Source organism: Ambystoma mexicanum, chromosome 2p (assembly GCF_040938575.1).
Source record: "Ambystoma mexicanum isolate Mex_15411 chromosome 2p, UKY_AmexF1_1, whole genome shotgun sequence".
Lineage (NCBI taxonomy): Eukaryota > Metazoa > Chordata > Amphibia > Caudata > Ambystomatidae > Ambystoma > Ambystoma mexicanum.
In genome coordinates, this window is record NC_090923.1 from 1,202,904,582 (window position 1) to 1,202,932,535 (window position 27,954).

The 27,954-nt window shown below is 54.3% G+C and overlaps 1 long non-coding RNA gene and 1 pseudogene across 1 annotated transcript in view; one reads left to right on the forward strand and one right to left on the reverse strand.

Annotated features, from left to right (window-relative positions):
• LOC138567337 (uncharacterized) overlaps positions 1–27,954 on the reverse strand; it is a 132,373-nt gene that overhangs the window by 40,435 nt on the left and 63,984 nt on the right. The gene's annotated exons all lie outside the window — the stretch shown is intronic.
• On the forward strand, positions 3,011–27,640 carry LOC138566105 (Y-box-binding protein 1 pseudogene; annotated as a pseudogene).

The following is a 27,954-nucleotide window of genomic DNA, read 5'->3' on the forward strand; positions in this document are numbered from 1 at the left end:
GGGGGCTTTGCCGCACCGACTTCAAGTTGTACTATCAAATGGCACAGGTACAATATGCCAAATATTGGCTGAACCCCACAGAAAAAACACCACATGTCCCTATCAAACAACACTCGGTCCGCCCAACAGATCTGAGATCCATAATATTCGCAAAATCTCACAGATGATTGTAAATTTGATCCAGCATCCTGTACAATCGCAGCATTGGCTGCAATCAGTAAGCGGCTCTGCATAGACACACCATATGATTCAAAAGCTCCACTATGGAACTTTCCAGGCATCAAGCCAACATATGACATCAGCATACAGAAAGCTTGGATTCCGGAATGTGAAATCACAGTGAAAGCCATGTTCCCAAACAGCAGTTTTGTAACCCCAGAAGACTTTGCGGAAACAGTAGGGCGTAACCAACTTCTTACTTTACAATACCACCGTATGAAGGCAGCATTTAAGAAACGATGGCCCACATATCCAACAGAACCACCCAAACATGCATGCTGTCAATCACTGTATTCACAAACAGGCACAGGTGACTCCACATTATACAAAATAGTCCAATCACATACGAAATCGTCAAACAACATTAAGGCTTCCTGGGAAAAGGACATGGGCATAACAATAGAGGAAGGGAAATGGTCCAGATATTGTCTCCTCACTAAGAAAGTCTCGCTGATTGCGGGGCTCAGACTCATACAGTTCAAAGTACTGAACAAGCTCCATTACACCCCAGTCAAAATGGCAAAATTCATGACTCTACAACTGCAAACTGTCCAAAATGTAAAAACTCTCAAGCTGACGCGTTTCACATGTACTGGGCCTGCCCCCTTATAACTGGGTTCTGGCGGGAAGTGGCGAACATCTTGGAAGATATAACACAAATTCCTGCGCAGCTCAATCCCCAGAGATACCTGTTCGGCGACATAGGAAAAGTCCCAGAAAAAAATAGGAAGCTGTTTAATATTGCATGTATAGTAGCTAAGATATGCATCTTGCAAAATTGGAAAAGCAGCCAAGCCCCACGCACAGAACAATTCCTTACAGCTTTGACATATGTCAACTAATGCAAAGAAATCTATATAGGAATGGTGCCCCCACCATGCAGACCAAAAGACATTTGGACGCTGTTCAGATCATACTTGGGAACTACCCCACCAGGCACAGAGGACTCAGACAGCGACTGAGTCCTCCACGAAGTTTGCCATCCTGTATTCCCAATGTTATTGAACCTATGTACTTACGAAAACATGTATCGTGGCCATATGAATTGGGAGTGGAAGGGAGAGAATTATTGTTCAGATATGTGTACCTTCATGTTGGAAGGAAGTTGAAGCGAGTGTGATGTGATTTGCAAACCGAAAATAAAGTTTAAAAAAAAAAAAAAACAAGAAGAGTGGCAATGGCGCATCCATGGCCTTACAAAAGGCCTAAAAATAATTCAGAGGAAAAACGCAGTCTGAAAGGCAAGGAGCCTTTCCTTAAACCTTCGTCATCTGAGTTGTCGTCCACGGAGCCACCGCCTACGACTGACCGCGTGTCACCGGAGCTAAGTGGACCGTTGACGCCGATGTCATCAACGGAAGGTCATTCGTCGATGATGACTATTAAAACGTTGTCATCCACGACCAAAGCTTCGTCCTCGAAGGCCTCATCGACATCCATTCATCATCAACGTCGAAGCACTGCTTGTCCATGCAGCTGTCCACTGCAGAACTGTCAGCTGGAACACCGTTGATGGAGGCTCATTCGATTGAGAGTCCGTCTAGGAAAGCTTCCATGAACGTCCCGGGAAAATCACGGTAGAGATAAAATCTGCAACAAGAGATCAGTCGTCAACTGTCAATTACAAGGCATCACCCCGTCCATGGCAGGTAGACAGGTGAAAAGCACAACAACTTCAGGCAGCCTGGGAACAGCTGGAAACCTCCCACCGATCACGCAAATGGCAGAACTTCCAGATTTACTCCAGGAACAGTTTTCCAATACTGAGGAAGGGGTTGCGCCACCCTTGTCAATGAAACAAAGCCCACCTTGGCACCTACCACAGAGGACACTTCAGATCCCTTTGATCCTGGACTCATGCAATCAATGCAAAGGATCATTGAAGAATTCCAGAGATGATAGAGAGCTCAATTTACAGCACCACCAACTTCAAAACACGAATGTGTCTCACCACAACACAGGAGTAGATCGCCTACATCAGTAGGTCTAGAGTCACCACAGCAAATCAGATCTTCCCGATGCACTCATTATGTCTCTCTGCACAGATCATCTTGGAGCAGATAACCACCAGCTCCTCAGGCACAGAGCACCAAATCAGAGTAGGTAGCAGAAACAGTGATCGGCTTACTGCAGATTGCCACCAATACCCAGAGACAGGTCTCCACCTAGTAAACCGCGGAAGCGGTCCCCAACGTCATTGGCAGGCTCCCGAGACAGGTCGCTACCAGAAGGCGCAACACCAAGGCCTTCGCCACCCGGGACACTATAGCACCTTCCACAGTGTCAGTATCAGACTGTCAAGAGGATTCTTATGACCCAGACCGTAGGGATGAGCCATTTAGGAATTTCTCGGATCAGGATACACATGACGATGACCCAGATGACGTCATATTGTTTCACACCATAATAACAAAATCAGCAGAGCTGTTTGAGATTCAGGTTTCCTGCAAAGAAAAGAAGTTTGTGCTCTACGAGAATAGGGATAAACGAAAGGGGTCAGTAACAAACATCCCAATCCACGGCATGATATGGGAAGCAGCGCAGAAGATATTAGCTACTCCTTTATCTACCCCAGCTCTGGTTGTTCGGCCGGAGAAAAAATATAAGGCTCCTGATACGGACCAATTTTGCCTAAAGGCACACCCTAAGGCAGATTCTGTAATCATGGTTGCAGAAAGAAATAAGCTGGCAAACCCGTCCTTGCCCGTTAACAGCCCCTCTGGACAAAAGAAATCAGAAGCTGAAAAATTTGGGTAAGAAAGTGTCATCAGCAGCTTCACTCCCCGTAAGAATGGCTAACGCACTGGCAATGGCAGCTATATTCGACTGGGAGCTATGGCTGAGAATGTCTAAACTAGCCAAATGTCTGCCGGCAGAGTTCCAAGAGGAGACAAAGGCCGTTGTGACAGATGGGGAAGCCTCATCCGATCATATGATTGAAACAGCAGTAGACATGGCCGAATGTGGATTCGGACAAGTGGCCCATGGTACAGTACTCAGAAGGTAGGCCTGAATGAAGGCAACCAATTTCTGGCCTGGGGTGCAGGCACAAATGCTGGACATGCCCTATGATAGGCAAGACCTTTTTGGCAAAAAGATAGACGACCACCTCAAACATATCAAATCTGACACAAACACAGCAAGGGCAATAAGCTCGCTCAGAGATAAGGATAAAGGGTGATGTACATTTTGTGCCCTTTATAACTCCACCGCAAGATGCAAAAGGTACAACAGATCCTTCAACACCCAAGGATCATCCCCCACATCGTACCAAACTGGCAACAGGTACCAAACGTCAACAACTAGATACCACACACAAAGAGGCAGGCGCGGGTTGGGCCAAGCAAGGACCCACACTAAGAAAAATTGTCAAATCATCGTCACGCCACCCACATCGCACCCCTGTGGGAGGACCAATAAGCCAACACTGACAATAAAGAACATTCGACAGGTGGTGCAAGCAGGATACACAATTGAATTTCTGGGTCATCCACCTTGCCTACCTCCGAAAGGGTCTACCTACTGGAACATCTAAAGGTAGAAGTGGACAAGCTCCTAAAGAAGGCAGCCATAGAACTTGTCCCGGAAAAACAGAGGAAAAAGAAGAACCACCAGTGGTGCCAAATATTAGACCTGAGGGCCTTAAACAAATTCATCAGGTTCATAAAATTCAAGATGGTGACCCTTGAACGGGTGCTCCCATGGTTACAACAAAGACAACTTCCTGGCGACCCTACTCCTGGAAGATGTGTACATTCCGATCCACCCAGCGCACAAAAGGTATCTAAGGTTCTGCATGCTGCCCCTCAGCCCCAAATCGGCCCCAAAGGTATTTACGAAGTACCTAGCACCAGTGGCAGCACACCTTACGCGAACAGGGATAGAGGTGTTCCCGTACTTGGACGACTGGCTGATAAAAGCAAACTCTTGAAGGGTCACAGCCAAGGCAGTTGCACAGACAACATCAATGCTGGAAGGTCTAGATTTTTCTATCAACAAACCCAAATCATTGCTGATACTGTCTCAAACCGCCCTCTTAGCTCTGAGTGGAATTGAACACTTGCATTCAGAGGATACGTCTGTCATCCGAAAGGATAACCGCAATGCTAGGGCTGGTTGCTTGGTTTCTCAACAATGCCAGTTCAAATCCCTCCTGGGCATAATGTCCTCCTGTAGTTACCTAATTCCCAACTGCTGGTTACGAATGAGACCAAACCAGGAAACGCTGGAGATGTTGTAAACCTCACACCATCCTTCCACGAGGCACTACAGTGGTGGGCCAAGGGAAGAAATCTAAACCAAGGCATGCCGTTTCAGTCACCCACGTCAACACTGCTCCTTAGAACGGATGCCTCGCCGTCAGGTGTAAGGAAGGCAGGGTATCAACAGTAAGACAGACACAAGTGACCACAGTTCAAGGGTGTTTATTGAACTTTACACAAAAGGTTTGGAAAATGCCTATCTATTTCTAAATCGAAAGATGGGAGCAAGCTACGACCATCAATTAATAATAACGCAGTCCTAGTCGTGTCTTGTCAAAATAAAAGGACATATACTAAAAAAAACTATTGCCAATCCTTACTTCTAATTACAACTTGTGTGGGGAACAATGTCATGTAAAAGAAAGAAGTGTCCATGAAATGATAAGTCAGGATATTCAGGCCATTGGCATCCCTTTCCCACGGTTTCAGCACAGGATGACGCACTCAAGCTTAGCACAGTCTATGGCTTCTCGAGACGAGGGTGCAGTTCAAACATTAGCATCAGGGCCTTCCATGCCCAAGTCTCTTTACCTTTCAAAGTCTCTTCTTTCAGAAGGCCTCATGCGACAAACAATAAGTAATTTTCCTTTCAGGAATTCAATCGCACTCAATTTCTTGGGTGATTCACTATTGACCTTGGATCCCCCTCAGCCAGGCTCAGATCCTCTTTAACACAATGTTTGTAGAATTTTCATCTATCCAATGTCTTGGGTGATTCACAGTTCACCCTGGATCCCCCTCCGCCGGGCTCAGATCCGTTTCAACACAATGTTCAATCAGTCTCCCTCCAACGGGCTCCGACCAATTTTAATTTACTTTAACACAAACTTGCTTTATCCAAAAGCTCTAAGCTGATCTCCCTCCTTCGCGCTCGGACCAACTTTATCTACTTTGTCATCAACTTTCTTTACTCTATTAATATCCAAGACCTTCGATTGTGCACAGGATTTTGCTTGACCCATTGTAGGACCACTTAGATTCACAATTCTTTGTCACTCTTTCGCTTTTGCCACCTCTCAGTTGGATACCTTACAGAGACCTTCGAATGAGCATGCATGTGGTACCGGACCAATCTGTCTAAGGTATCGTATCTTGGTTTCAAAGTTTAATCACTCATCTGTTGTCCAATTGTACTCGCATTGGTATCTCACATGTGCTTCATACACTGTTCGCTTGAGCGTTCACCATACAATGTTGCTGCTTGCAACCTTAGCTTCAACACAGACCAGTCTGTTATCAGCCTCCCCAAGTCCCTAGCTGTGTTGATTTCACTGGCTCTGCTTTGTTGTAGGAGCCAAGTACAGTAACACAGCAGCAGGGGATTCCCCCCACCTTGATTATAGACACGGGAGAGCCCTGGGTACCTCCGACACACAATGCAGGATTATTAAGCCTGGTTTTCTGGTCTTATGCTTTCTATTCTGTAGGTCCCGTGAAAGTAATGGTTCCTCATCAAAAAGGTCAAGGGCACTTCCCTCCTGTCGATCCCCTTATGTTTTGCCATCTTTTGCCTTGTATGAAACTGCCATCTTGGAACTACTGCTTCCTCGTGTGCTTTGCCTCGCTCAGAGTGTGCTCTGTAATGGAAGGCGTGTGTGTGTGTGTGTGTGTGTGTGTGTGTGTGTGTGTGTGTGTGTGTGTGTGTGTGTGTGTGTGTGTGTGTGTGTGTGTGTGTGTGTGTGTGTGTGTGTGTGTGTGTGTGTGTGTGTGTGTGTGTGTGTGTGTGTGTGTGTGTGTGTGTGTGTGTGTGTGTGTGTGTGTGTGTGTGTGTGTGTGTGTGTGTGTGTGTGTGTGTGTGTGTGTGTGTGTGTGTGTGTGTGTGTGTGTGTGTGTGTGTGTGTGTGTGTGTGTGTGTGTGTGTGTGTGTGTGTGTGTGTGTGTGTGTGTGTGTGTGTGTGTGTGTGAGAGAGAGAGAGAGAGAGAGAGAGAGAGAGAGAGAGAGAGAGAGAGAGAGAGAGAGAGAGGGTCAGTGATTGCCTGACCCTGCCTGACTATCGTATTGGGACATGTCAGGTATACAACTCGGGTGTTAGTCTGTTTTCTCTCACAGCAAGCCGTCTGTGAGAAAGTGTTTGTGTTGTGAAGGGGTGGTGGGGTTGAGTTCCAAACTACCTGGTAGGATGGGGTAAAGGTGTGACAGGGAAGGGGATACCACGTCACGCCATCAGGTGTCCCACTTCCGCTCCCCAAAGACCCCTCACCCAGGTGATCCTCCCGCAATGGTCCACCCGCCAGGAACTGGATCCAAAAGAGATGGCTGTGTCCTGGACATCTGGGTGACAGATCTCCAGGAACTAGCAGGTGAGACACCTTCAGGTTTCTTACACTGGCTTGGGAGCACATCTGGGGAACTTCAAGTGAAGGGTGCATGCTCACTGAAAGAACTTGCACCTCCAAATCTGCGTCCGTGAACTTAGGGCTATTGGTTGGCCGCTAAAATCTTTCCTGCCGGTGCTGATGGGACATGTGGTCACAGTCCAAACAGACAATACAACCTCCATGCACTACACCAACAAGCAGGGAGGCACAAGGTCACCAGTTCTGTCAGCAGAAGTGCAGAAACTTTGGAGTTGGGCCCTCAAACACAGAGTTCAAGTGAGGGCGGAACATTTGCCAGTGAAGAACAATGTCCTAGCGGACAAACTCGGCAGAGGTTACTCATCCCACGAATGCGAACTGGACAACAAGGAATTGAATCTTCTGCAAATGGGGCCAGCCGCGGATCAACTTATTCACCACGAACAGTGATGCAAAGTGCCCTCACCTCCAGGTACCCAGAAGACCAATCCCTGGGGGACGTATTCTCCATAAATTGGGTCCACCTCCCCAACACCATTGATAGCACAAGTTCTTCTGAGGATGATGGAACGACCATGCCAAATGATTCTCATAGCACCGGCATGGGCCCAACAAGTCTGGCATTCAACCCTCCTTCAAATGCGCCCATTCGACTCAGGCCGCACCAGCGTCTGTTGACACAACACAATGGGCCTCATTACACGGTAGGCGGTAGGCGGTAGCCATGGCGCGATTAGCGCCATCGCTACCCCCTTACCGCATTCCGGGTCCGTGTTCCCTGAATAGGGACTTACCGGGTCATTCCGACCCCAGAGGACCCGGTAAGTCCCCATTCCGGGAACCATTCCCCATTCCCATTTGAGCCCCCATAGAGCTCAATGGGAATGGGGAAGGAGCTAATAACGGTACCGTTATTAGCTCTGAAGTTCCTTAGCGTAAAACCAGGCATTAGGGGAGGGACCCGCTAAGGGACCTCGTAGTAGGGCGGTAAGGGATTACCGGCACCGGTGCCCTTACCAGTGCTGGTAATCCCTACCGTGTAATGAGGCCCAATGTCAAGATTCACCACCATGATCCAGCGAGTCTGTCCCTCAAGGGCTGGTTTCTGAACAGCGAAAACTGGAAAACTTAACACTGACTGCAGAATGCTGGGACATTATCAGGGCTTCCAGAGCGCAGTTCTCTCGCTCCACTTACTCCAAGAAAGGGATGGCGTTTCACCGCATGGTGTGCAACATCAGACCTACAGCATCTAACAGTATCTGTAGGCCAAGTGGCTGAGAGCCGAGTATCTCAATCATCCATTAAAGCACATCTCTTCGTCATAGCCGCTTACACCACGAAACCACATCAGAGTTCGCTCATCTCTGAGCCTGTGGTCAAGGTGTTTCTCAAAGGATTATTGCGTACTTTACCTAGGGCACACACCCAGTACTTCTTGGAGTCTCAATACCGTGTTGTCTGCTTTAATGGCAGCACCGTATGAACCTATCCATCGATGTGATTTACGTTTCTTATCCTGGCAGGTCACCTTCTTAGCCATAACATCAGCGAGGCGAATTCATGAGCTTCAAGTTCTCTCTGCAGAGGCGCCTTTTGTAACCTTTCAAAAGGATCATGTTATTCTCAGACCCCACCCCAAATTCATCCCGAAAGTGGTCTCTAAGATGACTTTCTCTGGGGGGGGAATAGTACTCCCCACGTTTTTCAGCAACCACTCGTCAGCAGCAGAGCGTGCTCTTCAATCATTGGATCCCTCACAAGCGCTGAAGTTCTACATACAATAAACTAACAGGGTAATTCATAGAATTTCGCAGAAAAGTGTCGCAAGCGGCTGGCGCAGAGTGTCCGCGTGCAATTGTCTGCGCCAGGCACGTGCGCTAAAACCGATTTCCGCGCACAGCGTATTCATGGATTTTAGGCTCCCAAACCAGCCGTGGCGCAGAGTATCGCAGCGACCCTGCAGCAGCGCCAGTAACGCCCCCAAGAACGCCCTCGTGCAAGGAAAAGCCATCAAAATCGCTAAATCATCGCAAAGGGCTGCGCTAACCCTGGACCAGTTTACAGGGCTGCCAAACAAGGAACGCAAAGCGGGTAACGTGCATATCAGGGGTACGCGTGAAGTTATACACGCGATTAGCCAGGGTACGTGTATTTCAGGGGTGCGCGGGAAGTTCCACACGCGAATAGCCTGGGCGCGTGTATTTCAGGGGTGCGCGGGAAGTTCTACACGCGATTTAAGCAGGGTACCTGTATTTCAGGGGTGCGTGGGAAGTTCCACACGCGAATAGCCTGGGCGCGTGTATTTCAGGGGTGCGCGGGAAGTTTTACACGCGATTTCAGCAGGGTACGTGTATTTCAGGGGTGCGCGGGAAGTTCCACACGCGATTAGGCTGGGTGGGTCCTCACAGGTGTTCCCTGTACACCCTCGACAGCCCCTGCAGGCAGCCCACAAAACAGGGGACTACCCTGCACACCTGCTCTTGTCCCCCTGCACCCCCACCCCGCAGCAGTGCAGGGGCAGCCTCCACCAGGCCCCCACTCATGTCTCCCACCACCCCCACCCCCCAGCAGTGCAGGGGCACCCTCCACCAGGCCCCCACTCATGTCTCCCACCACCCCCACCCCCCAGCAGTGCAGGGGCACCCTCCACCAGGCCCCCACTCATGTCTCCCACCACCCCCACCCCCCAGCACTGTGGGGCACCTGCCAGCAGGCCCCCACCCATGTCCAACTCATGTCCCCCACCACCCCCACCCCCCAGCACTGTGGGGCACCTGCCAGCAGGCCCCCGCCCATGTCCAACTCATGTCCCCCACCACCCCCACCCCCCAGCACTGTGGGGCACCTGCCAGCAGGCCCCCGCCCATGTCCAACTCATGTCCCCCACCACCCCCACCCCCCAGCACTGTGGGGCACCTGCCAGCAGGCCCTCGCCCATGTCCAACTCATGTCCCCCACCACCCCCACCCCCCAGCACTGTGGGGCACCTGCCAGCAGGCCCTCGCCCATGTCCAACTCATGTCCCCCACCACCCCCACCCCCCAGCACTGTGGGGCACCTGCCAGCAGGCCCCTGACCATGTCCAACTCATGTCCCCCACCACCCCCACCCCCCACCATCCAGGGGCACCCTCCACCAGGCCCCCACTCATGTCTCCCACCACCCCCACCCCCCACCATCCAGGGGCACCCTCCACCAGGCCCCCACTCATGTCTCCCAGCGTGCTACGTGTATTTCAGGGGTGCGCGGGAAGTTCCACACGCGAATAGCCTGGGCGCGTGTATTTCAGGGGTGCGCGGGAAGTTCCACACGCGAATAGCCTGGGCGCGTGTATTTCAGGGGTGCGCGGGAAGTTTTACACGCGATTTCAGCAGGGTACGTGTATTTCAGGGGTGCGCGGGAAGTTCCACACGCGAATAGCCTGGGCGCGTGTATTTCAGGGGTGCGCGGGAAGTTTTACACTCGATTAGGCTGGGTGGGTCCTCACAGGTGTTCCCTGTACACCCTCGACAGCCCCTGCAGGCAGCCCACAAAACAGGGGACTACCCTGCAACCCTGCTCATGTCCCCCTGCACCCCCACCCCCCAGCAGTGCAGGGGCAGCCTCCACCAGGCCCCCACTCATGTCTCCCACCACCCCCACCCCCCAGCAGTGCAGGGGCACCCTCCACCAGGCCCCCACTCATGTCTCCCACCACCCCCACCCCCCAGCACTGTGGGGCACCTGCCAGCAGGCCCCCACCCATGTCCAACTCATGTCCCCCACCACCCCCACCCCCCCAGCACTGTGGGGCACCTGCCAGCAGGCCCCCGCCCATGTCCAACTCATGTCCCCCACCACCCCCACCCCCCAGCACTGTGGGGCACCTGCCAGCAGGCCCCCACCCATGTCCAACTCATGTCCCCCACCATCCCCACCCCCCACCATCCAGGGGCACCCTCCACCAGGCCCCCACTCATGTCTCCCACCACCCCCACCCCCCTGCCACCATGTGCAGCCCCCACCAGGTCCTCACAATCCCCAATCATGTGCGTAATGGTCAGCCTCCACAGGCAAAAAGCCCTACCAAGTAACCCATTCACCCACATGGAAATGAAAACACATGTTACACCCCCAATGTTCATGAAGCAAATGAACCCATGTCCGTCACACACATATTTTCCAATTGAATGGGAAAACACACAACATGACATGCATGAAACCAATGAGATGAAACCACACAGTGAACAATGGAAAAAAAAATGTATTGGACAAAAATACGAATGCTAAAGAAAGAAAACTAACTACAATGTAAATGTGAAAAAATAAGCTGCATGTCCGCATAAAAACACAAAAGTAGAAAATCAAATCCAAAAAATGTTGTCCAAAGTGAAATGTAAAAACTCTCCATGCAACAAAGAACTATGTACAAAAATAACAAGGGTCCATCATCACAACTGAACTAAGGAAACCTCCTAAAAAACCTACCTAAATATCAACTATATACAAAAAGTGGAGCAGTGTCCGTCGACTCCAAATCATAAGAAAAAACAAAGGAAACCTAAAACTAAAGAACTATATACAAAGGCGGCGGGCAAGTCCAGCGGCTCACTCGGTGGTGTTCCGGGCCAGGGCATCATCGAACTCCTGTTCGATGTCCTGGAGGCGGTCCAGTTCCATGGCCCAGAGGGTCCGCAGGGACGACGCCGTGTCCTCCTCCAACCCCCTGCGGATTGCCTCGAGGCACTCGGCCCGCCTCAGGGCCCTCCGCATGGAGTTCTCCGCCCTGACCATTGTGAGCCGCGCCTCTTCCGCCCGCCGCCGCTCCGCACCTATGGCGTGGCCCAACCGCTGCCACACGGAAGACACTCTCTGTCCTGGGTCCTCCTGCCCTCCGGCCGATGCCAGTCCCTCCGATGTCGAAGGCCCCGAGCCTTCATGGCTCCCACCATGTTGCTGCTGCTGCTCTGCCTCTGCCCGTGCACTGCCTCCTGCTGCCTGCACATCCTCCGCCGGCTGGGGTGCAGTTGTTGATGTGGCCACCCCTGCTGGACGTCCGACTCCCGACTGTGGCAGGGATGCCTCCTCCACCAGCCTGGCCGCACTGTCAGAGGCAGCTCCACAGGGCACCCAGGTGACTGATGGGTGGGAAGATGGCACAGAGGACGACTGGCGCGTAGGGGGTCCAGTTGAGGAGGGGGTCGGAACAAGGCCCATCAGACGGAGGAATCCGGTCTGGGTGACCTGTCCCAGCAGGCTGACGTGCAGTCTCTCCATGAAAAGACTGCAGGTCACCTCGCATGGCCCGTTGACGCAACGCCACACCAGCCAGGACAGGCTCAACCCGGACCTGGATAGCCACGTCCGCAGGCAGAGGAAGGCCAGTTGACGTCAGCTCATCCCCTGCCTGGAAACGGGTCTGGACGTAGGCATCCCTGCTGGTGCAAGATGATGCAGGGACAGGATCGGGGACAGGATTGCACACAGGCACCTCCGCGGCGGCCTGTGCTGCCTCCTGTCGCTGGTCCTGGACTGCACCATTAGCACCAGTGGGATCCCCACCTCCAGACCCCGTCTCTGGTGCTTGCACGGCCTCCTCCTCCACCAGACCCCCCACCAACCTGGATGACTCAGTGCCATCTTCCCCTGTTGGGCCCTGTGGGGTCCCAGCTGCCCCTTCTGCTGCCGAGGAGTCCAACTCCAACCTCCGCCTCTTGGACCTCCCCCCGGCAGCTGCGGCCTGGGACGCGGCACCGGACTCCTCACTCCCCGACGAGGTGACAACACGGGAGGGGAGCCGGGCCTTGCGTCTCCGGCTGGCGGTCGGATCCCCGCCGCTGTGCTCCACAGCACCTTCTCCGCCCTCTTCATCAGTTGACGCTGCAGACAGGGAGAAACAAAACACAGGGATCAGGGCACTGTACAATGGACACATACACACATGACAGTTGCACATGAGTGGCATTGGCAAACCTCAGACATGTCATCACAATCCCCAACACAAATGTCATTGCAACTCGCACACATGAGCCATACCACAGCCATATCGCAACTGCCACCACCATCCATACACATACAACAGCATGAGCAGCCAAAGGTGACCCAGACATCACATGCAACACAGGAAGTGCACCACACATGTACACACACCACCACACTTGCATGCATGTGTACACCTCTGCCAAGTGTGGCACTGTTCAGACGGGCATCCATGTCACATCTGCCAATCAGGCTTACACATACCGCAGTCACATGCATCCATGTTGCATCACTGTTGCACCCTTGTCAAATACACACACATGCACATGTACACAGTGCTCATACATGCAGCCCAAAACAACATACATGCGTGACATCACGGACATGTCTACTTACATACACATACATACAAACATGTGTGCACGCACAACTGCATTTGCCATGCAAGCCTACACACACAAGCACCATCCATGTCTCACACATTACAGCCCTCGCATGTGTCAGCCCCACGGCCATGCACACCCCCACCCATACTCGACCCCATACAAACAGATGTGCAACCTGCACAATACCGAATAATCACCATACGCACTGCTCACAATCAGGATGCATGTACACTCACCGCTCGACTCCAGACGGGTCTGCTTCTCCAGGACCTGGACGTGGAGCGCAGGGGATATGCGTTCCAGGACCCCCATCTGTTCTTCCGACAAGTGGCCCCGGCGCCCCTTGGCATCCGCTGCCTTCAAGAGGCGCCGGGCCTTGTTCAGGGTCCTGGACCTGAAGTCCTCCCAGCGCTTCCTGACATGTTGTAAGTCCCGGACTGCCATCCCCTCCGCGTTGATGGCAGTCACGATGTCAGTCCAGATCCGAGTCCGTCCTTCCTTGTCGGCGCGGGAACTTCCGAAGAGGGCATCATACTGCCCCAGGACTTGCTCCACCAGGACACCAACTTCGGTGGCACTGAAGCTGGTGCCCCTCTGCCTCTCTGGCCGGGGGTTGTCAGTGGTCCCAGATGGTGTTTGCCCCGACATGACAACCCCAGAGGCAGGAGTGGGTGGGCAACTGGGTCCTGGGGCTGGGCTGTGGAGCGATGGAATCCCAGTCGGGAGTCTTCGGTTCCAGCAGGGGTGGTCACAGCAACAGCACCCCTGGCTGATGTGCAGGCAGCAAATGGCAGTGCACGTGGGCAGCAGGCAGCAGCAGATGGTAGGTGGGAGCGTGCTCGGGGCTCTGGGGGGCAGTAGTTTGGCCTTCTGGGCAGGAGCGTGGTCTTCCGTGTGCTTACGCGTGGCCAGCTTGGTACGGAGTGATTTGGCACGTGAAAATCCTGCACGTCAGCGTGAAAATCGAGGAAAGGCCCTTAGCGCATAAGCGCGTCAGCACGCATACGCGATTCTATTGGACCAAAGGCCCTCAGCGCGTAAGCGCGTCTGTGACGTGACCCGCACGGGTGTTTCCCACACAGCACGTGATGACAGAGCACACGTGGAAAGACTGCACGTCAGAGTCTCATCGTGTGTGATTGGTGGAAATGGCCCTACACGCAGAAGTGACAAAGCGTGTAATTGGTGGAAATGTCCCTACACGCAGAAGTGACAAAGCGTGTAATTGGTGGAAATGGCCCTAGCGCGTACACGCCACGTAAGTGACGCTGGACGTGTGGCCCTGTATAAAAGGTATGTGTAGAACACGTTTTCCTTGTACGTGCTTTTCGTGGAGCGCGAGTGGGTGAATTCTGTACTTCTTGTCGTTTCACACGCGATTTACTTCACAGCGTTTCAAGTTCGTATTCCCTGTTACCTCTGACAGCTTTTTCTCTTTTTTCGCTTTTACTGGTTTACCTGGGCCTGTTCCCTCAAACAGTGTTCCCTTCTACTGTTGTCCTGTCTCCTCAGACAGGGTAGAAATCTTCTTTTGGCGGGGGTGTTGCCAACCAAACGTGCTCCTTTTACACGCTCGTTTACCATGCAGACGGTGAGTCACGCACGTATCTAACATCTGTGCTTGCCCCGTGTGTAGCCTACCCCTTCAGAGGTCATTCTAGGCTGCGTGTGACACGCATACGTTCATTCTTGTGTTACTGGGTGCCACAGCGTAGTGCAGGTTTTACTTTCTGCACACGTGGTCTAGGAGGGGTTGCGTGCACGTCATCTCCCTTTTTTGGGGCTCCTGTGCGTAGCGTGACCCGTCATCTTTCCCCAGGGGTTACAATCAGCCTTGCAAGAGCACTAGGGTACAATTACCATCTGGTACCCAACCCCTTTGACCCCCTATTGCCCAGGACAATAGTTTCCAGCCACTCCCATACGCACATTTACATCAGTGCCATGGCTAGAAGGCAAGGATTCCGTAAGGGTGGCAAAGGTGGAAGAGCCATAAGTGGTGGCCGTGGTGGATCCGGTAGGGGACGTGGTCGTTACTTGCAGGGTGAGCCTGTCCCCCCATGTGTGGAGGACCAGTCAAGGGCACCCATAATCCCCCCCCTCCCGTTGAGGCTGATGTGGCTGACACCATCCATGCTCAGCCCTTGTTGGACCAGCCCATTGTGGCACCAGATCTGGCTGACTCCATGGCTGACTTCCAGGTCAGCAGGCCTATGACACGTGCGCTGGTGCACGTTGATGTCACCATGCCACGTGCATCTGGGCCAGCAAGGTCATCTGCTGCACCAAGGAGGCAGGGCGGAGAGGCTGCAGGGGCAGCTGCGGCTCCATCCACCCCAGCCCTCACACACCCAGCCAGGACAGTGTCGGTCCTAGTCCATGCTGCTGACATTCCCCCTGACACCATCACACTAGAGCCAATGCCTGCACCAACTCCCATGCTGAGTGTGCAATCCCACACTCCTGATATAGAGTCCACCAGGGCTCCTGCCCCTAGTGTCCAGAGCGGCGCAGGACACTCAGGATCACCACCACCTTCCAAGCGGAAGAGGAAGAGTGCTCGTCCGGCACTGGCTGATGCCCCAGACACGGCTACACAGTCCGGCCCCAGGACCCAGTTGCCCACCCACACCTGCCTCTGGGGTTGCCATGTCGGGCACTTCCACATCTGGCACCAGTGGCAACCCCAGGCCAGAGGGGCAGAGGGGCACCAGCTTCACTGACAACGAAGTTGGTGTCCTGGTGGAGCATGTCCTGGGGCAGTATGATGCCCTCTTTGGATCGTCCCGCGCCAGCAAGGAAGGACGGGAGAGGATCTGGGCCGACTGTGTGGTTGCCATCAACGCGGAGGGGGTGGCAACCCGCAACGTCCTGAAGATCAAGAAGCGCTGGGAGGACTTGAGGTCCAGGACCCTTGTGAAGGGCCGGCGCCTTGTGGGGGGGGGCCGGGGCAGCATGAGTTCCATCCAGATGAGGGTCCTGGAACGCGTACGCCCAGCGCTCCACTCCCAGATCCTTGAGAGGGAGGCCCGTCTGGAGTTGAGCGGTAAGTGTCCAAGCATTACTGTGTGAGACAGGGCATGTTGCGGTGTGCTGGTTCTATGATACTTGCCTGTATGTGTGCCATAGGCCATGTATGCATGTATGTGTGCAGGGACATCATGGTAATGCATGTGCGACCAGTGATGTGTGACCCACATGGTTGTTGCATGTGTTCAAATGCCGCATGGGGAGCCCTATGCAGATTTTGAACATGAGAGCATGCCAGTCTCTGTACCTGGACATGGGTGGGGGTGAGGGATGGGTGCTGATGCCAGGTACATATATGGTAGCCATGTCTGTGTGCCTGACCTGCGTGTCTGTGACTTGTGCATGCCATGGATGCATGACACATGTGTGTGACAATGCACAGATTCAGTGAAGCAGCCAAATTACCCTTGTATCCGCTGTGTTTGGTGTGTTTGGGGCCAGATGGATGTGACTGAGGTGAAGTGTGTGCATGTGATAGGCATGAGCCATGATGCATGTGAGTTACATATCATTGAATGTTTCAAGAGTCCATTGGACATGCATGGAAATGTCCATGGCATGCACCATGCCTGTTACTGTGTGTGTTTTGCCTGGACTGACCCATGTGTTGTGGAGGGACATGATGGAAGTGTACTTTGACAGTGGTGCTCATCTGCTATTGCTTCCTGTCTAGGGGACCATTGTACAGTGCCCTGATGCTTGTGTTCTTTGTCTCCCTCTACGCAGCGGCTAGTGAAGAAGAGGGCGGAGACGGCGCTGTGGAGCAAGGCGGCGGGGATGCCCCCACGGCTGCAGCGGAAGGGGTGGGTGAGCCCCCACAGGGGCCTGCTACGGTGGGAGACGGTGAGGAGCCATCCAGGTTGGTGGTTTGCACAGAGGAGGAGGAGGCCGCCACTGGGGCACACATGGGGCCTGGTGGGGGCATCCCTGCTGGTGCAAGTGGTGCAGTCCATGGCCAGGGGCAGGAGGCAGCACAGGTCACCGTGGAGGGGCCTGTGCATGTCGCTGTCCCTGACCCTGTGAGTGCACCACCATGCACCAGCAGGGATGCCCCGTCCCAGGCCCGTCTGCTGGTAGAGGGGATGTCCATGTCACCTGACTCCACCCCACCTGCGGACGTGGGAACCCCTGGCCGTGTGGAGAAGGTCCTGATTGGGGTCGCGATGCGCACGGCTGTGATTCGTGATGCCGTGCATGCTTCCCGGGAGGAGGACGCACGTCATCATGAAGTGCACCGTGCCGACGTGGCCCAATTGGGATCGGCCATGTTCGGGGGTTTCCTGCATGTGTTGTCCAATCTGGCGGCCCTCTCCTCCTCTGTGCAGGCTATACACCAGTCGTTCTCCTTGCCGTCTTCCGGCCCAGATGCCACCAGGGCCCCCTGTGGACCTGCCCCGACCAATGCAGCCAGCTCGGTGGGGATCCCATCCCTGCCACAGTTGGGAGTCGGAGGTCCAGCAGGGGTGGACAACACAGCAACTGGACCCCAGCAGATGGAAGATGTGACAGCATCATCGGGCAGGGCACGTGCACGACGGCGTCGGTGGTTTCCATCAGCCTGGATGCCGTCGTGCTGGCAGAGGCAGTGGCGTCCGAGGCAGCAGCAGGCTCGACGTGGGAGGCATCATGGCTCGGGGCCTTCAAGATCAGAGGGGCAGGCATCGGCCGGAGGGCAGGGCAACCCTGGGATGGTGGTGTCTTCCGTGTGGGAGCAGTTGGTCCAGCGGATAGGTGCGGAGCGGCAGCGGGCGGAAGAGGAGCGGCTCACCATGGTCAGGGCGGAGTTCTCCATGCGTCGGGCGTTGAGGTGGGCTGAGTGCCTCGAGGAAGCTCGCAGGGAGTTTGAGCTGGACATGGGGTTATCCCTGCGAGACCTCGGGGCCAGGACAGAGTCCCGCCTCCAGGACATCGACATGGAGTTCGATGATGCCCTGGCCAGCAACATCACCGAGTGATCCGCAGGACTTGCCCGCTGCCTTTGTATATAGTTATTTAGTTAGTTAGTGTTAGGTTTCCTTTATTAATTTTTTTATTTTTGGACCGCTCGGACAATGGCCACTTCTTTGTATATATTATTTTCATTAGGTAGTAGTAGGTTTCATTTATGGTGTTGGGCTCATGGACCCTGGAATTTTCGTGTATATAGTTTGCTTATTGAAGAAACATTTTTTTTATTAATTATTGTGTTCACCATGAGGAAATGGTTTTTCATTATTTTACTTCCACATGATTTTGCTTTGGACAAAATTTGTTTTTGGATTACTTTGTTTTTTTTTTTTTTTACATTTGTTCTCGGACATGGACCATTTATTTTGTTATCCCCATTGTTGTATGTTTTATTTTTTTACTTATTTTTCATCTTTAATACATGTTTTTTTAACTTTCACTTGTGGTATTTTCTCATTGGTTTCATACATGTCATGATATGGGTTTTGACATTCACTTGCACCCATTGTGTATGTGTGTGTGACGGACATGTGTTCATTTACATACTTGCCATTGGGGTTGTATCATGTAATTGCATTCACTATGTGGGTGGATGCAATCCTTGCCTGGGTGTTTGTGCTGGGTATGCTGCCCATTACTGCCATGATTGAGTATCGTCAGGACCTGGGGGCAGGGGGACATGTGTGGGTGCCTGGTGGAGGGTGCCCCTGGATGCTGGGGGGTGGGGGTGGTGGGAGACATGAGTGGGGGCCTGGTGGAGGGTGCCCCTGGTGACTGGGGGGGTGGGGGTGGTGGGAGACATGAGTGGGGGCCTGGTGGAGGGTGCCCCTGGATGGTGGGGGGTGGGGGTGGTGGGAGACATGGGTGGGGGCCTGGTGGAGGCTGCCCCTGGTGACTGGGGGGGTGGGGGTGGTGGGAGACATGAGTGGGGGCCTGGTGGAGGGTGCCCCTGGTGGCGGGGGGGTGGGGGTGGTGGGAGACATGAGTGGGGGCCTGGTGGAGGGTGCCCCTGGTGACTGGGGGGGTGGGGGTGGTGGGAGACAAGAGTGGGGGCCTGGTGGAGGGTGCCCCTGGTGACTGGGGGGGTGGGGGTGGTGGGAGACATGAGTGGGGGCCTGGTGGAGGGTGCCCCTGGTGACTGGGGGGGTGGGGGTGGTGGGAGACATGAGTGGGGGCCTGGTGGAGGGTGCCCCTGCACTGCTGGGGGGTGGGGGTGGTGGGAGACATGGGTGGGGGCCTGGTGGAGGGTGCCCCTGGATGGTGGGGGGTGGGGGTGGTGGGAGACATGAGTGGGGGCCTGGTGGAGGCTGCCCCTGGATGCTGGGGGGTGGGGGTGGTGGGAGACATGAGTGGGGGCCTGGTGGAGGGTGCCCCTGGATGGTGGGGGGTGGGAGACATGAGTGGGGGCCTGGTGGAGGGTGCCCCTGGTGACTGGGGGGGTGGGGGTGGTGGGAGACATGAGTGGGGGCCTGGTGGAGGGTGCCCCTGCACTGCTGGGGGGTGGGGGTGGTGGGAGACATGGGTGGGGGCCTGGTGGAGGGTGCCCCTGGATGGTGGGGGGTGGGGGTGGTGGGAGACATGAGTGGGGGCCTGGTGGAGGCTGCCCCTGGATGCTGGGGGGTGGGGGTGGTGGGAGACATGAGTGGGGGCCTGGTGGAGGGTGCCCCTGGATGGTGGGGGGTGGGGGTGGTGGGAGACATGAGTGGGGGCCTGGTGGAGGCTGCCCCTGGTGACTGGGGGGGTGGGGGTGGTGGGAGACATGAGTGGGGGCCTGGTGGAGGGTGCCCCTGGTGGCGGGGGGGTGGGGGTGGTGGGAGACATGAGTGGGTGCCTGGTGGAGGGTGCCCCTGGTGACTGGGGGGGTGGGGGTGGTGGGAGACATGAGTGGGGGCCTGGTGGAGGGTGCCCCTGGTGACTGGGGGGGTGGGGGTGGTGGGAGACATGAGTGGGGGCCTGGTGGAGGGTGCCCCTGGTGACTGGGGGGGTGGGGGTGGTGGGAGACATGAGTGGGGGCCTGGTGGAGGGTGCCCCTGCACTGCTGGGGGGTGGGGGTGGTGGGAGACATGAGTGGGGGCCTGGTGGAGGGTGCCCCTGGTGACTGGGGGGGTGGGGGTGGTGGGAGACATGAGTGGGGGCCTGGTGGAGGGTGCCCCTGGTGACTGGGGGGGTGAGGGTGGTGGGAGACATGAGTGGGGGCCTGGTGGAGGGTGCCCCTGCACTGCTGGGGGGTGGGGGTGGTGGGAGACATGAGTGGGGGCCTGGTGGAGGCTGCCCCTGGTGACTGGGGGGGTGGGGGTGGTGGGAGACTTGAGTGGGGGCCTGGTGGAGGGTGCCCCTGGTGGCGGGGGGGTGGGGGTGGTGGGAGACATGAGTGGGGGCCTGGTGGAGGGTGCCCCTGGTGGCGGGGGGGTGGGGGTGGTGGGAGACATGAGTGGGGGCCTGGTGGAGGGTGCCCCTGGTGACTGGGGGGGGTGGGGGAGGTGGGAGACATGAGTGGGGGCCTGGTGGAGGGTGCCCCTGGTGGCCGGGGGGTGGGGGTGGTGGGAGACATGAGTGGGGGCCTGGTGGAGGGTGCCCCTGCACTGCTGGGGGGTGGGGGTGGTGGGAGACATGGGTGGGGGCCTGGTGGAGGGTGCCCCTGGATGGTGGGGGGTGGGGGTGGTGGGTTACATGAGTGGGGGCCTGGTGGAGGCTGCCCCTGGTGACTGGGGGGGTGGGGGTGGTGGGAGACATGAGTGGGGGCCTGGTGGAGGGTGCCCCTGCACTGCTGGGGGGTGGGGGTGGTGGGAGACATGAGTGGGGGCCTGGTGGAGGCTGCCCCTGGTGACTGGGGGGGTGGGGGTGGTGGGAGACATGAGTGGGGGCCTGGTGGAGGGTGCCCCTGGTGGCGGGGGGTGGGGGTGGTGGGAGACATGAGTGGGGGCCTGGTGGAGGGTGCCCCTGGTGGCGGGGGGGTGGGGGTGGTGGGAGACATGAGTGGGGGCCTGGTGGAGGGTGCCCCTGGTGACTGGGGGGGTGGGGGTGGTGGGAGACATGAGTGGGGGCCTGGTGGAGGGTGCCCCTGCACTGCTGGGGGGTGGGGGTGGTGGGGGACATGGGTGGGGGCCTGGTGGAGGGTGCCCCTGGTGACTGGGGGGTGGGGGTGGTGGGAGACATGAGTGGGGGCCTGGTGGAGGGTGCCCCTGCACTGCTGGGGGGTGGGGGTGATAGGGGACATGGGTGGGGGCCTGGTGGAGGGTGCCCCTGGATGCTGGGGGTGGTGGGAGACATGGGTGGGGGCCTGGTGGAGGGTGCCCCTGGATGCTGGGGGGTGGGGGTGGTGGGAGACATGAGTGGGGGCCTGGTGGAGGGTGCCCCTTGTGACTGGGGGGGTGGGGGTGGTGGGAGACATGAGTGGGGGCCTGGTGGAGGGTGCCCCTGGTGGCGGGGGGGTGGGGGTGGTGGGAGACATGAGCAGGTGTGCAGGGTAGTCCCCTGTTTTGTGGGCTGCCTGCAGGGGCCGTGGAGGGTGTACAGGGAACACCTGTGAGGACCCACCCAGCCTAATCGCGTGTGTAACTTCCCACGCACCCCTGTAATACACGTACCAAGCCAAATCGCGTGTGATAATTCCCGCACAGCCCTGAAATACACGCGCCCAGGCTATTCGCGTGTGGAACTTCCCGCGCACCCCTGAAATACACGTACCCTGCTGTAATCGCGTGTGGGACTTCCTGCGCACCCCTGAAATACACGCGCCCAGGCTATTCGCGTGTGGAACTTCCCGCGCACCCCTGAAATACACGTACCCTGCTGTAATCGCGTGTGGGACTTCCCGCGCACCCCTGAAATACACGCGCCCAGGCTATTCGCGTGTGGAACTTCCCGCGCACCCCTGAAATACACACGCCCAGGCTATTCGCGTGTGGAACTTCCCGCGCACCCCTGAAATACACGTACCCTGCTGTAATCGCGTGTGGGACTTCCCACGCACCCCTGAAATACACGCGCCCAGGCTATTCGCGTGTGGAACTTCCCGCGCACCCCTGAAATACACACGCCCAGGCTATTCGCGTGTGGAACTTCCCGCGCACCCCTGAAATACACGTACCCTGCTGTAATCGCGTGTGGGACTTCCCGCGCACCCCTGAAATACACGCGCCCAGGCTATTCGCGTGTGGAACTTCCCGCGCACCCCTGAAATACACACGCCCAGGCTATTCGCGTGTGGAACTTCCCCCGTGACGCCCACGTTTTTGCAAGTTGTTCCCCATTCCAAGTGTTACGCCTGTGTTCCGCCTACTTTTGTTGCGTGCGCCGCGCTATGTGCGAATTTCGCTGTGGCCTGTGCGATTTTCGCTGTGACCTGGCGCACGCTGTTAGATGGCCTGTGCGCCAACGTGCGCGGCGCACTTTTTATCGCACATCCGCTGGTTTTCTCGCGCACGGACTTCCATGAATCGACGTGCGCTGCTTTTCGTGCGATTTTCGCTATTCCACTGCGATTCGCACGTTTTTGCCCACTTGCGCCGCGCTAATTATTCCATGAATCGGCCTGTAAATATTTTCGTACTTTTCCAGACTCTTTGTGGCATTCTCAGGTTGCAATAAAGGACAATGCATATTAAAGCAAGGCCTTTCATGCTGGGTGTCAAATTGCATCAACCACGGCCACCAATCCAGAGGCAATTCACTTCCTGGTCCACCGATGGCACACTTCACTAGAGGGGGGGCAGTGTCAGTGGCGATAAAGGACTCTCTAAACCTCTCACTACTACTCTCTCTTGGACTGGCCACTTTCTGCTGTCCTCTCACCTCAAACTCTCTGTCCCCCAGGCAAAACCCATCCCAGCACTGCCACCTTCCTTCTGAGTCATTCGGCCCATGAAGCATGTGACAGTGGATGCCTTTGTCTCTGCTTTCTCTGCTTCTCCTCCTGTGGCTGACTCATACTCTGACACAGCCCTTTCTAACCTGCATTTTTCTCCAACATCCTTGCCCCTGTCATGAGAATCTGCCTGAAGTCTACCTCCAAATGCAACTCTTGGTATGATTCCGACATCGCAGCTCGGAAAAGGCAAGTACAGGGTGGCTGAGAGGAAGTGGAGGGCATCAGGTGCATCCTCTGACAAACTGGCCTGCCGCCTACTCCAAATGCATTACAGACTCTCTGTCCTGTCCAAGAAGAGAGTCCACATCCAAGCCCGGTTCTATGCAGCTGCTAACAACAAGGTCAAACTCTTTCAAATCTGCAAGGAGCTGGCCAATCCGTCTGCAGTCTTCACATCTCCTGTACCCTCCCAGCCCCTCTGGAAGGCTTTAGCTTCCCACTTCATCACTAAAACTCCCTGCGACCCCCCTGTGGCTGCTTCTCCCTCTCCTCCTACTTTCTCCTCTTTCTCTCTGATAACTGATGATATTTCTAGACCAGTCCGATCTATGAAAGTGTTGTCCAAACAGGTGCTCCCCTGCTCCTCCAGAACCAGTAAGGACCACATTAACACCCTTGCTCCACACTTGGCTGATTTCTGCAATCACTCTTTCGCCACTGGATCTTTCCCCTCCCTCCTCAAGCACTCCCTTGTGCACTCGCTCCTTAAAACGCCTTCTGCCGATTCTACCTGTCTGGCAAACTATCACCCGATCTCCATCACTCTTTTCCTGGGATGACTCCTGGAAAAACTGGCCATGTCCCAGCTTACTCTCCACACTGAATCTGTTGGTTGTCTCCATGACCATCAGTCTGCTTCAGAGCAGCCATAGGCACGGAAACTGCTCCCCTGAAAACCTGTGATGATGTGCTCTCTAATCTTAACTCCAACCTTCCCTCTGCTTTTGACACAGTCAATCACGCCACCCGTATCAATCGGCTCTGTGTGAACCTGGGCATCACGGATCAGGCCCTGGAGTGGTTGACTTCCTTCCTCCTGGACTGACCCTCCCAGGTCCAGTTTGGGTCTTTCCTCTCCACCACCTCTCTTTCCACATGTGGTTTTCCCCAGGGGTCTATCCTCTCACCCTGGCTTTTCAATGTCTACTTGGCCCACCTGTTCTCTACCTTCTCCTCTAATTTTCAGTGTTTAGCAGATGACACTCAGCACTCTTTCAGACTCCCCTCAGCCCACTTTCCACTCTCGCTCATTCCTGACTGTCTATCGCTGATTCAGGATTGGTGCGCCTCCAACGATCTCTGCCTTAATGCCAGGCAGAGAAACTTCTCATTGGGACCCCTGCTCCCGCTTTCCCTCTCTCACTCTGGCCGTCCTCCTTGGGCCCTCTTCCTTCGCCTTCCTGGGAGATAAAAAACACCTTGGTGTCCTCTTCAACTCCACTCTCTCGTTCTCTCCTCACATCACAGGCCTTGCCAAGAAGGCCCACTGCTGCAGCTCCTCACAAGTATTCTTCCTTTTCTCGCTTTCCAGAAGCTCACTTTCTCCAGAGCTCTGGTTCTCTCTAGGCTTTACAACTGCAACAACCTCTTTCTCAATCTACCTACCTCTACTCTTTGCCCTCTGCAACTAATTCAGAACAGTACTGCAAGACTTATCCTCTGCCTCAAGCCCAAGTACCATACCTGTCCTGCCCTGAAATCTCTCCACTGGCTCCCAGTGGCTGCAAGGGTCAAGTTCAAGACCCTCTGCATTGTCCACAAGTCCTTCTGAGGCCAGAGCATGCACTACATCCAAATTCTCTCTTCCAAAATACCTTCCTTTCCTTCTCGAGCCCTCCACTCAGCTGCCTCAAGCTCACTGAGGGTCAGACGTTTCTCCAGGCAGAGAATGGGGGGGTACATCTCTCCTCTGCAGGGGCCTCCCTCTGGAATGGCCTCCTTGCCCCTCTCAAACTTGAGCCGGATGAGCTGAAGTTCCAGAAGCAGCTCAAGACCTTCTGCCTTCTCTCCCTCCCTCCCCTGCTGACCTACCTGTCTCTGCACAGACTGGTAGCTTGGCTACCATCAGAGTCATACTGGGTAGCAGGCTCCTCCTTGATCAGTCTCCCCTGCACTGCCTCTGGGCCAACTGCGCACTAGGGGCTGTAACTGTAACCTCTACAGTCCCCTGCTTCCTTGCACTTACTCAGAGCCGTGCTACCCTGGCTGTACTTACTCAGAGCAATGATGCCCTGATTGCACTTCCCTCTCCCTGGCACTTTGCCCTCTCCCTTCCCCCTGCACTTGGTTTGTCGCACTTACACAGTTTTAATGCCATAAACCCTAGTAAGATCGGTTTATCTTGTTCTCCCTCTGTCTTCCACCATTGTCTAGTCGCTCCTAGAAACACTTGTGTACTGGCGCGTTATAAATGACATATCATATAGAGCGGCCACCTGGAGCACACTCCATAAGTTTGCCAAACATGGCAGAAGACACCAGAAGAGAGGCGGCGGTCAGACAGACGGTCCTCCATCTATTTTCGTAAGGTAGGAGCAGCCTATTTCTCCCTCCTACCCTTGTATGGTTAAATAGCATGCTTAAGGGTCAAAGTGCTCTGCTTAATGTGGAAGTTAAGACCTCATCTGTGTTGTCAAGGGCATGGCATGCTTCACTGCTTGGTATTCTATTCAAGCATGTTAATCTATGAAAGATCCAATGCTGGTGAATTATTTTTTATTTACATGTGACTATTTCGGGTGGATTGTGTCCTCCCACGTATTCCTCATCTTTTGATATTATCTTTTCCAGCGTCAGCTGCTTCGGAATTTTAGAGGGCAGTGTGCGCCAATTCCGTCGACTCAATGTCCCTCTCGGGCCTCCGCCTTGAGGTCGACGTCATTACCAGTATATATAGCATTTGCAGCGCACGTTGACTTCAGTTCTGTTTTTCCGACGCAGCTTTCTCTTTGTGAGAATTACAGCGCACTTCAGTTTTTGAATAAAAACGATACTTAAGAAAAATGTCTTAATCACCAGCTCCATCGACGTCGAAGACAGGTTTAAAAAAAATACTACGATTGCGGTGCCACAATGTCGATCACTGACTCTCATTGACCCTCAGAGCATCGAACGGCTGACTGCGACTCAGTCAATGACTGGTAACGCTCTAAAAGAGCGTGGAGGGGAAACTAGTGGTGGGTTGGACCCCCTCAAAATCCCCTTCATCCAAATCTAAAACATGATCTTCTGACGAGTCGAGAGGAGACTCTCCTCTGAGAAAATCATCCAAACGATCTCGCTCCAGTAGTGGGTCTCACCATTCTTCGACGAAAAAGTTGAAAAGAGGCATCACAAGTCTCCATCGTCCTTTAGTGATTTGTTGGTGAGAATACCAGGTATTCCAGAGGTCTTGGGGATTGCTCCTGCGGGCCCAACAACCCTCGCCCCAAAATAATGGAGGACTCAGCCAAGGGCAATTCAAACTGTGGACAAGAAGGTCATCGCAAAGGTTCTGGGGACAGTTAAATGGTTTAATGTACGAAATGGGTACGGTTTCATCAACAGGAATGGCACTAAGGAATACGTGTTTGTACATCAGACTGCCATCAAGAAGAATAACCCCAGGAAGTACCTGCGCAGTGTAGGGGATGGAGAGATTGTGGAGTTTGATGTAGTGGAAGGAGAAAAGGGTGCAGAAGCAGCTAATGTCACAGGACCTGGAGGAGTTCCAGTTCAATGCAGCAAATATGCAACAGATCGTAATCATCCCCGCCGCCGGGGTCCTCCTCGCAATTACCAACAAAGTTATCAGAACAGCGAGAGTGGAGAAAAAAGTGAAGGAACTGAGAGTGCACCTGAAGAAGGCAATCCTCAACAACAGCGCCCTTTTCGTAGGCGTCGTTACCCACCTTACTACATGCGAAGGCCATATGGACGTCGACCACAATATGCTCATCCTTTACAGGGGGAATTACTAGAGGATGCTGATAACCAGGGTGCGGGAGAACAAGGCAGACCAGTGAGACAAAATATGTTCAGGGGTTATAGACCACGATTCCGCAGGGGCCCTCCTCGTCATTTATGTCCTCGAGAGGACATAAATGAAGAAGATGAGGAAAACCAGGGGGATGGGACCCAGAGTCAGCAACCACCTCAACGTTGGTATCGTCGTAACTTCAACTACAGACGCAGACGCCCTGATAACCCTAAACCACAAGATGGCAAAGAGACCAAAACAGCCGACCCTCCAGCTGAGAACACGTCTGCTCCCGAGGCCGAGCAGGGTAGTGCTGAGTAAATACCGGCTTACCATCTCAACCATCAACCGGTTTAGTCATCAAAAAGAATGAAATTCCAGCAATAAGAAATTAACAAAGATTTCGAACTGAAGACCTTAAGTGCTTGCTTTATACAATTGACCAGATAACTAGAACGGTCTGCATTATGTATGCAACATGAATTATTTCTACCTAAGGTCTTTTGGGAATGACAAACATGTTTTTAGAAGCCTATTTTTTCTCAATACACCTCTTTAAAAGGTTTTTTAAATTGTTTTGTATCTGGTCAAACTGAGATTTTTAACAACCTTATTTTTAATTTGTATGGAATTTTCACCCACTTTTTTCAAAGTCAACCAATTGCAAGCATCTGTTATTAAAGGTCTTAAAGTATGAAGAAAAAAAAAAGGACAGGGATCCTACAAGGCAATCAGGATTCTCCAGTACATCTCAGTTTTAAAAAGCACGTTCCCCAGTTTTGATGCCACATGTCGTCATCACTGGGGCTCTCCCCCAAAAACCTATCCCCCACTACTGATTGGGTGCTTAGAGTAGTATCACCTATAGCTAGCCCATATAGAGGTTATTCTACTGGCCCTCGCATGTCAGCTGGCTGACCTGCCCCGTCCCCCAAAAAACGATTGCATTGTTGCAGGGTCATAGACTTACCATTGGTCCTTGCCCTTTTTCCATCCACCACTAGATTTCTGTCTCTTGATTGG